Source organism: Macrobrachium nipponense, chromosome 25 (genome assembly GCF_015104395.2).
Source record: "Macrobrachium nipponense isolate FS-2020 chromosome 25, ASM1510439v2, whole genome shotgun sequence".
In the NCBI taxonomy this organism is placed as follows: Eukaryota; Metazoa; Arthropoda; class Malacostraca; order Decapoda; family Palaemonidae; genus Macrobrachium; species Macrobrachium nipponense.
Genome location: NC_087214.1, coordinates 36,634,629 through 36,643,934, shown reverse-complemented (window position 1 = coordinate 36,643,934; position 9,306 = coordinate 36,634,629).

Genomic DNA, 9,306 nt, shown 5'->3' with positions numbered 1-9,306 from the left:
AATTTATATGTAACAAAATCACACGACAATACATTGCAAAAGGATTTAAAAGGATTACAACATCCAATCCTCCGCGTTTGTATGTCTCTCAATAAAGAAAATCACATAATCATATAGTTTAACTATGATATATTACAAAATATACAAAAGTACTCTTTTTTTTTTAAAAGACTCGGTATCACATACATAACTTTATGAATAACCAACTCATGAGAATGCAACTCAAAACACAGATAACATCATCATCAGAGTTTTAAAAACTCACATCTTGGCAACTGCCTGAATGTGTGTGTGTGTGTGTGTGTATGTGTATGTGTGATTCAGCGAATCGAAAACCTGTCCAGTAATAACCTGTAATAATCTCCATTACTGCTCGCTGTATCAAGGTGAAGGCTAAATTCTCGTTGCTTGCTACGCAGACAGACAGACAGACAAAACAAACAGGCAGGCAAGCAGGTAGAGGGTTGAGTTTGTATGTTTAGAAGTTCAGTATATATATATTAACATATATATAAAGTATATTCCGTCTGTTTGTTCGCTATGCACGCCCAGACTGTGTGAGCAAGTCTTGTCAAATTTCTTACCTTAGACTCCCCAACGCATAAGGAAGGTTTTGGGTCAAATCCGGACATCGCGGGCCGTTTCCAAGGAGGTCATAACCCCCCTTTTTCGTACCCCCTCATTATTTTTACGACTATGATCGGAGGACGGGTATACAGCTGCTAGTAGTACATGATATAAACCATCTCTATTTTTCCTGTTAGAAACAAACAACGAAATAATAACATACACAAGAGAAACAAACGCGAGAGAGAGAGAGAGAGAGAGAGTGTGTAATAGTAATAATAATAATAAGCTTTATTTCCAATATTTACATTGGCTATTCTGTATCTTACAAAGGATAAAATGTATTACAATGCTTGAGTTACATTTCATACTACTCACAGTTTACTATATACAATTTGATCTGCAATTATGGACTCAAAATTCTTGCAAACGACAGAGAGAGAGAGAGAGAGAGAGAGAGAGAGAGAGAGAGAGAGAGAGAGAGAGAGAGAGAGAAAGCAGGCTAAGTCATACTATAAGTCGCTTCGCCGACAATTTGAAGGTCACCTTCGGCGAGGAGACCCACAACCTCTCTCTCTCTCTCTCTCTCTCTCTCTCTCTCTCTTCTCTCTCTTCTCTCTCTCTTCTTTTTTTTTTTTCTCCTCTTTCTTTCTCTCTCTGTCGTTTGCAAGAATTTTGAGTCCATAATTGCAGATCAAATTGTGGATCACATAGATAAAACAACTTATTGTTAAACAGCCAACACGGTTTCAGACAAGACAGATCCTGCCTATTAAACCTCTTGGAGTTTTTTCATAACATGCTAGTACGTATTGACGACAGTAGTAGAGCAATAGATATACTCTACTTAGATTTCCAAAAGGCCTTTGACAAAGTCCCACACAAGAAACTGATGACAGAGTTAGAGCTTTAGGAATTGTAGGAGAAACAGCAGACTGGTCGAAGACTGGCTAACTTAGTAGGAGAAACAGAGTTCTGTCTTTGGCCCTCTCTTATTTTTTTTATTTACATTAACGACATTGATGTAGGCTTAGTAACTAGCAGGATAGCCAAATTTGCAGATGACGCCAAACTAAGTGTAAATGCAGCAGCCCCAGTGCAGTGGAAAGTTTAAGAAATGATCTAATGAAAATAGGAGAGTGGTCAAAAAATGGCAAATGCCTTTTAACGTACATAAGTGTAAAGTGTTACAAATAGGAACAAACAACCCTCATGCCAGCTATACGCTGTTTGGGAATGACATATAATAGTATAGAACAAGAAAAGAACCTTGGAGTCATTATTACCAAGGACTTAAAATCCACAAAACAGTGCATAAAAGCAGAAAAGAAGGCACAGAAACTAGTGGGATACATAAAGAGGTAGTTCAAATACAGAAACAAGGAAACTGTGCTGCAGCTCTACACATCAATAGTTAAGCCCCTCTTGAATATGCAGTACAGTTTTGGTCACCAACACTAAGAAAAGACATCAATAGATTAGAAGGAGTATAAGCAAGAGCCACAAAGTTAATTCCATCCATCAGGCAAGTAGGTTACCGAAGACGACTAGAGAGCCTGATCATATATGGCTTAGAAACGACGATTGGGAGGACACCTAATTGAAACATTTAAAATACTGAAAAGCATAACAAATGTAGACAGTAACCTTTTCACATTAAATGAAAACCAGACAAGAAATAATGGATGGAAACAAGAACTGAAGAGATACAACACATCCCACTGTGGAAACTTCTTCACATACAAGATATGTGACACGTGGGATAAACTGCCACCAGAAAGAAGTTGTAAACAGCAACAGTGTGGAAGAGTTTAACAGAAAACTAGACAAAATCATTAGAAGGACACTGTGAATGCACAGTAAAACCTGCTCCTACAGATAAGTGAGCACACGATGTCTCCCCTAAGAACGGACTAACAAGTCTTTGAGACATCCCAGTCCTTGTAACTCCTTGTAACTCTCTCTTGCTCTCTCTCTCTCTCTCTCTTTCCCTCACTCTGTGTGTGTGTGTGTCTCTCTCTTTCTCTTTCCCCTCTCTCTCCCTCATTCCATCTCTCTCTCTCTCTGTCTGTCTGTCTGTCTGTCTGTCTCTCTCTCTCTCTCTCTATTTATCCCTCCCTCCCATTCTCTCTCTTCTCCCTCCCTCCCTTCTCTCTCTCTCTCTCTCTCTCTCTCTCTCTCTCTCTCTCTCTCTCAATTTTCCAAATTCACCAGGAACCGGTACCACGGTTCGGGGGCCAAGATTAAGGGTCTAAGACAAGGTCCAGTGAAAAAGGATCAATAAAAAATTAAAAATAAGAGAAATTTAAATTCTTTACTGGAACTGGTTTGAACTGGTCATGCAAAAAAACGTAGCGACGCAATATGGCAACACCCTGAATGCAATCGCTTTGTACTTTATATTACTTTATTGTTTTTACTATTTGATTTCATTATTTTACTTATTTATTTTTTAGTACTTTATTGTTTCTTATTTTTCTTTCATCTACTTTATTATTTGTTTTATTTTATTTCATTTATTTTATCATTCATTAATTATTTTATCAGTTTATTGTTTATTTATTAATTTATCAGTTTTTTGTTTTATTATTTCATTCGTTTGTTTTACTATTGTATTGATTTGTTGTTTAATCATTTTATTTATCCTCTTATTATGTTATTGATGTATTTTATTGTTTAATCAATCTAATATTTTATTAGTTTATTATTTTATCAATTTATTATCTTATTGGTTTTGTATAGTATTCCCTTATTATTTTTTAGTTTATTAATTTATTATTTTATCAGTTTATCAATTTATTAATTTATTTCATTAATTCATTATTTTACTATCTTATTACCTTATTACTTCATTGAATTATAAATCTATTGTATTATATTACCATTTGATCAATTTGCTACCTAAACATTTTAGTCATCTATCAATTTATTATCTCATTTCATCAGTTAATTCATCAATTCATTTATCTCCTCTGTCAGTTTACCTGTCAGTCTGTCAGTTTTCCCTTGAAGCAAGACGAACCATTAACCATATTGCATCTCCTCATTACGCCAGTCTGTTTATAACGTCAGTCCTTCTACCCCTATCTTTTATTGTCCAATCATTTACCTCTCTGCCCTTCAGTCTGCCTTTCTGGCAGTCCATGTGTCAGTTTACCTGTCAGTCTGTCAGTCTGTCAGTTTCCCCTTGAGGGAAGACCCACCTTCATCCACTTCCTGTACCAGCAACTGCCAAAACTCTAAACCCGTTTTCAAGTCCGGGTGGAAAAGAGTCACCTTGGGGAACCTCGCGTGGCAATTACCATTACCGAGTTACCAGTCCAATGCGGCTATACTCTCTCTCTCTCTCTCTCTCTCTCTCTCTCTCTCTCTCTCTCTCTCTCTCTCTCTCTCTCTGAGGTTAGTTCGTTAAATGGTATAGCCTTTGGCAACTCTGCTCATAGGCCTATGTAAGTAATACTTCCGTTTCTTCTAACAGCTTAATTGAAGCTTAAAATGTCCCTGTAAGTATAAGCTGTAGTGAGCTGTTGAAAGCTTAGTTCAGGGAGCCAAACATATTAAGAAAATCATTAGATAAAAACCAATCAAATATTTTTAAATAAATAAAAATCTGGATTCATGATTCAAACATAAGAACTCAAACTCGATATGAGAGAGGCTGGATATAAACCTGTTTACAAACGCTCGGAACTCCGCGTTTTTTTAAACGCGCGTTATATTACGCGCGTGTGGGACGACCGCCGAGGTTTTTTTTTTTTTAGCGAGGCGTTCAATCACCTCGATCCTCCTGCAGTGTGGAAACCCAAGTAAGAGGTTAGGTTACAGTTAAGTAAAAAGTTAGTTATGTTAAAGTTAAGGTTAAGGTTCAGTTAAGTTTCGTAATCAGCGGCAATTATAAGCCGCGCCGCTCAAGACGCTTGCAAACGGCGCGGATTGTTTGCCGCCTCGCTGTTGGTCTAAAAAAAATAAAAATAAAGAAGTACATAAATAACAATAAATATCAACGAGGAGTACAGAGCATCTCCCTTCAAAAAATTTATGTTCTCTAAAGTTTACTGCATGTTTATGCGGCCTCACTTCAAGTTCATTGGGCTATAAATAGATTTTCCTTCGTTCATTCGTGAATATTCATAAAATTTGTCGCCGTGCGTTCGAATTTCTTTATATGGCTCATAAAATTCACCCCCATTCCATTCTCTCTTGTTAAAATCACGAATCCAGGCCTTTTTTTTTACTTGGAATTTCACCAAATTTCACTGAAGGACTTGCAAATAGGAATAATGTTCTATATTATATACGATGATATATTATTATGTCTACCAAGCAACGCCTTGCCGCTACCATTGCCGCTAGCGGCTAAACGCTACCTCGCCGTTGGCTGCTTGCCGTGTGGCTGTATAGCTACCTTTTTAGGCAGCGTCTTGCTCTTGACATTACCGCTCGTCACTTAGCGCTAAAGCTACTTCACCGCTTACAGTGCGCCTTACCTCAAAGCAACGTCTTGACGATACCGGTGCCGCTATATGCTAAACGCCAACTCGCCGCTCGCCGATAAACGCTACCTCGCCGCGCTGCCGTTACCCTCAATGGGCCTATAGTTTCTAAACCTTACAAAAGACTTATATTGGAAATTTAAACTTCATAAACGGCATTATAAAGTTTGATTTTTATTTATTCTTTATTTTTTATAATTATTTTGCCTTTAAACTATACTAATTGTTAATTTCTATTGGAGCAAAATTATTATAGTTTATACTTAAACTTTATAGAATTTTCGTTTTCTTTTATATGTTTTCTTTGGATTCTTATGCGGCAACTCAATTAAATATAACGCCACTATAAATCAATACGTCATTGACGTTCGGCACCCAAGAAAAAGTCATTTCATCGACTAAAAACTAATTGTAAGCATTTAATTTACCGTATTATTCATAAATTTCCTTTTATATGTATTCTAGTGAATCATTTGATTAAAAAAACTATCGTTTAATCACGAATATTTACTTAATAATCACGAGAGAATCATTTGGACTAACTCAGGACCCACTACGTCCCTCTGGTTTTGATAACTACCAATTTATGCCCAAACTGGGTGCCGTGTCTAGTACCAAGGCCTTAGGAATCGACATCAAAACACAAACAAAACACTGTAAATATCATAAACGTAAACAAAATGCTGTTTAAATATTCCGAAATCATTTAATAAAAGCGAAAACTAGGTAGTACGACAGCGCCCATCTGGTTCGGTGACTACCAGTTTACGCTCAAATTGGGCGCCGTGTCTAGTACCAAAGCCTTAGGAATGGACGTAAAAATATAAACAACTGACGGTGAATATAAACATAAACAAAAGTAAAAAACGTAAACAAAAGTCGGTTTAAGACAGCGCCCATCCAGTTAGGTAACTATCAGTTTATGGCCAAAATGGGCGCCTTGTTTAGTACCAGGTAGCCTTGGGAATGGACGTTATAACACAAACAGAAGACGGTAAATATCACAAACACAAACAAAGGACATAAACGTAAACAGAAACATAAACGAAATGCAGTTTAAGTATTCCGAAATCAATTGGTAAAATTGAAGAATACTATAGGTACCACAGCGCCCCCTCTGGCTAATTGACCACCAGTTCACGCCCAAAATGGGTACCTTGTTTAGTACCAGGACCTTAGGAATGGATGTCAAAACACAAACAAAAGACGGTAAATATCATAAACACAAACAGAAGACAAAAACGTAAACAAAAGCGTAAACAAAATGCGGTTTAAATATTCCTAAATCAAATGGTAAAGTTGAAGCATAGTACTAGGTATCACAGCGCCCTTCCTGACTAAGTGACCACCAGTTCACGCCCAAAATGGGCGCCTTGTTTAGCACCAGGACCTTGAGAATGGATGTCAAAAGAAAAACAAAAGACGGTATATATCATAAACACAAACAGAAGACACAAATGTAAACATAAACAGAAACATAAACAAAAGGCTGTAGGTACAACCAAGCTGTAGGAGGGGGAAATAAGCTGATGGCAAAAGACTGAATTGTGGGGCAATTAAGCTGTTACAAGAGTAAGCTTCAGGAAAACTTGCATTGTAGGACAACTAAGCTGTGGGGGAACGATGAGCTGCGGGAAAAAATGAAGCTGTGTGGAAGAATAAGCTACAGAAAAAACAAAGACACCTATAAGATGTTACTACAATATGCTTCAGGGAAACTTGCATTGTGGGGCAACTAAGCTAGTGGTCGATTTAGTTATGGGGTCGGGGAGGGGGGCGCTAGGCCCCCTACCTTAGCTGTGAATAGTGCCCCTTAAGAGTGGATAAATATCAGACATCAAGGTTAGCAGAAATCAAAACTTATATTAACAATGTTAGTAGTAGTTGTAACAACAGTAGTATCAAGAACATATTTTCAGAACAGTTAACAACAGCAGAGAGAGAGAGAGAGAGAGAGAGAGAGAGAGAGAGAGAGAGAGAGAGAGAGAGAGAGAGAGAGAGAGATTGTCTTCCTTGTCATAGTAGAATTGGAGAAACGATTCCGGTAATGAAGTTTGGTATTTTCATTCCAAAATAAGACTAATTCATCCTCTACAGCAGTACAACCTGAACTATAGAGCCTCTTTCAAATGTGTATGTTTTCACAGACAGAAATGAGATATTCAGTGAATATGAAATTTGGCAGGAACTGTGGAAGGATGTAAAGGACCCACAAAAAAACACAGAGAAGATTGAAAACTATACAGACTTTCTAACTCAGCTATTATCCATGTGCATATAGGGATATATTGAGATAAATGCAGAGGATGTGACTGATAAGATTGCTTTAGAGGGCAAAATATAGGCTAGAATTTTATTGTGGAATAACTATGCTCTTACAAACACAATCTTCGTGAACACCTCCTCTGTGGGGGGACATCTAAACTATGGGAAAAACTCATTAATCTTCAGAAAGCCTCTATTGTGGGACAAGTAAGCTGTTACAAAAACAAGCTTCGTGAACACCCCCACTGTGGGGGACAACTAAGCTGTGGGGGAGACATGAGGCTTCAAAAAGATGAGGTCTAAGTGTGGGAAGAACTATAGTTATTTTCCCAGAGAATCATTTACACAGTTACTTCAACCTCAGGTTTCTTCTCAAGTTGCATTTTTTATTATTATTATTATTATTATTATTATTATTATTATTATTATCAAGAATTAGTTCTAGACAAGGAAAATAGACAGTTTAGACCATGTAGACTCTCGTCTACGGACCAAGAACAAATTCGACTTCAAAATAGACACAATAAATAGATAGATTAGACCTCTTGTATTTTTCATAGGACACATAAACATAAAGAAAAGACAGTTTAGATCATTTAAACCCTTGTCTACGGACCCAGCCTAAAGTAGTTTCAATAGGACGCAAATAGACACGAAAGTAGACAACTTAGACACTTGTCTACTGACCCAGGCTAAATTCCTCTTCAAAATTGACAAAAAAATAGAAAGTTTAGACAGCTTAGACCCTTGTCTATGGACCCAGCCTAAAGTAGTTTTTATAGGATGCAGATAGACACGAAAGTAGACAGTTTAGATAATTTAGACACTTGTCTACTGACCCAGCCAAAATTTCTTTTCAAAATTAACAAAAAATAGAACGTCTAGACAACTTAGACCCTTGTCTATGGACCCAGGCAAAATGCGTTTCATCTGGATACAAAACGTCAAAAAATAGACAGTTTAGACCATGTAGACTCTCGTCCATGGACCCAACTCAAATTCGTTTTCATAGGACACAAATAGACACGGAAAACAGGTAATTTAGACGATTTAGACCATCGTCTACAGACGAAAAACAGAGCGTTTAGATGCTTGTCTAAACACCCAGCCCAAATCCGTTTCAACAGGGGACGTATAGACACGAAAAATAGACAATTTAGACCTCTCGTCCAAAGACCCAGCCCAAAATTCGTTTCAAAAATAGACACGGAAAAATAGATAATTCAAACCTCTGATCCAAATACCCAGCCCAAATTCGTCTTTCAAATAGACATTTTAGACCTCGCGTCTAAACATCCAGCCCAAAATAGTCTTCAAAATAGACCTGCGTGTATACACCTCTTGCCTAGAGAATTTCCCAAAAATCGTTTCAGAAATAGGCCCAAAAATAGACAATTTAGACCTCTCGTCTAAAGGCCCAGCCCAAAATCATCTTCAAAATAGACCTGCGTGTATACACCTCTTGCCTAGAGAATTTCCCAAAAATCGTCTTCAAAGATAGATCCTAAAAACAAATAATTTAGATGGCGTAGACCTCTCGTCCGTAGACCCGATCGCCTACATAAACTCTGGCTAGATTTCGGCCACAAATGGATCCTCCTGACGGTAGCTGAAGGTCAGTGGAAGGTCCCACTTGTTGACTTGGGATAACGGTACTACGTATGGACCACTGGAAAGTAATTCTCTTGGGATTTTATGTGTATGTGCGTATGTGTGTATGTGTATGTGTATGTATGTATATATGTATGTATGTATTATCTGACAAGTATTTTGACAAAGGTTTCTAACTCCTTCTAAAGAAGCATTTATTGTCTTTGTCAAAATAATGTTTTGGCCAAAAAAATCTTTGACAAAACATCTGGATTATATATTTGTATTTCATGAAAAAAAAAGTGATATGAATAACATTAATAATCTGTCAATATATAGATATATATATATATATATATATATAGTATATATAGATATATATATATATATT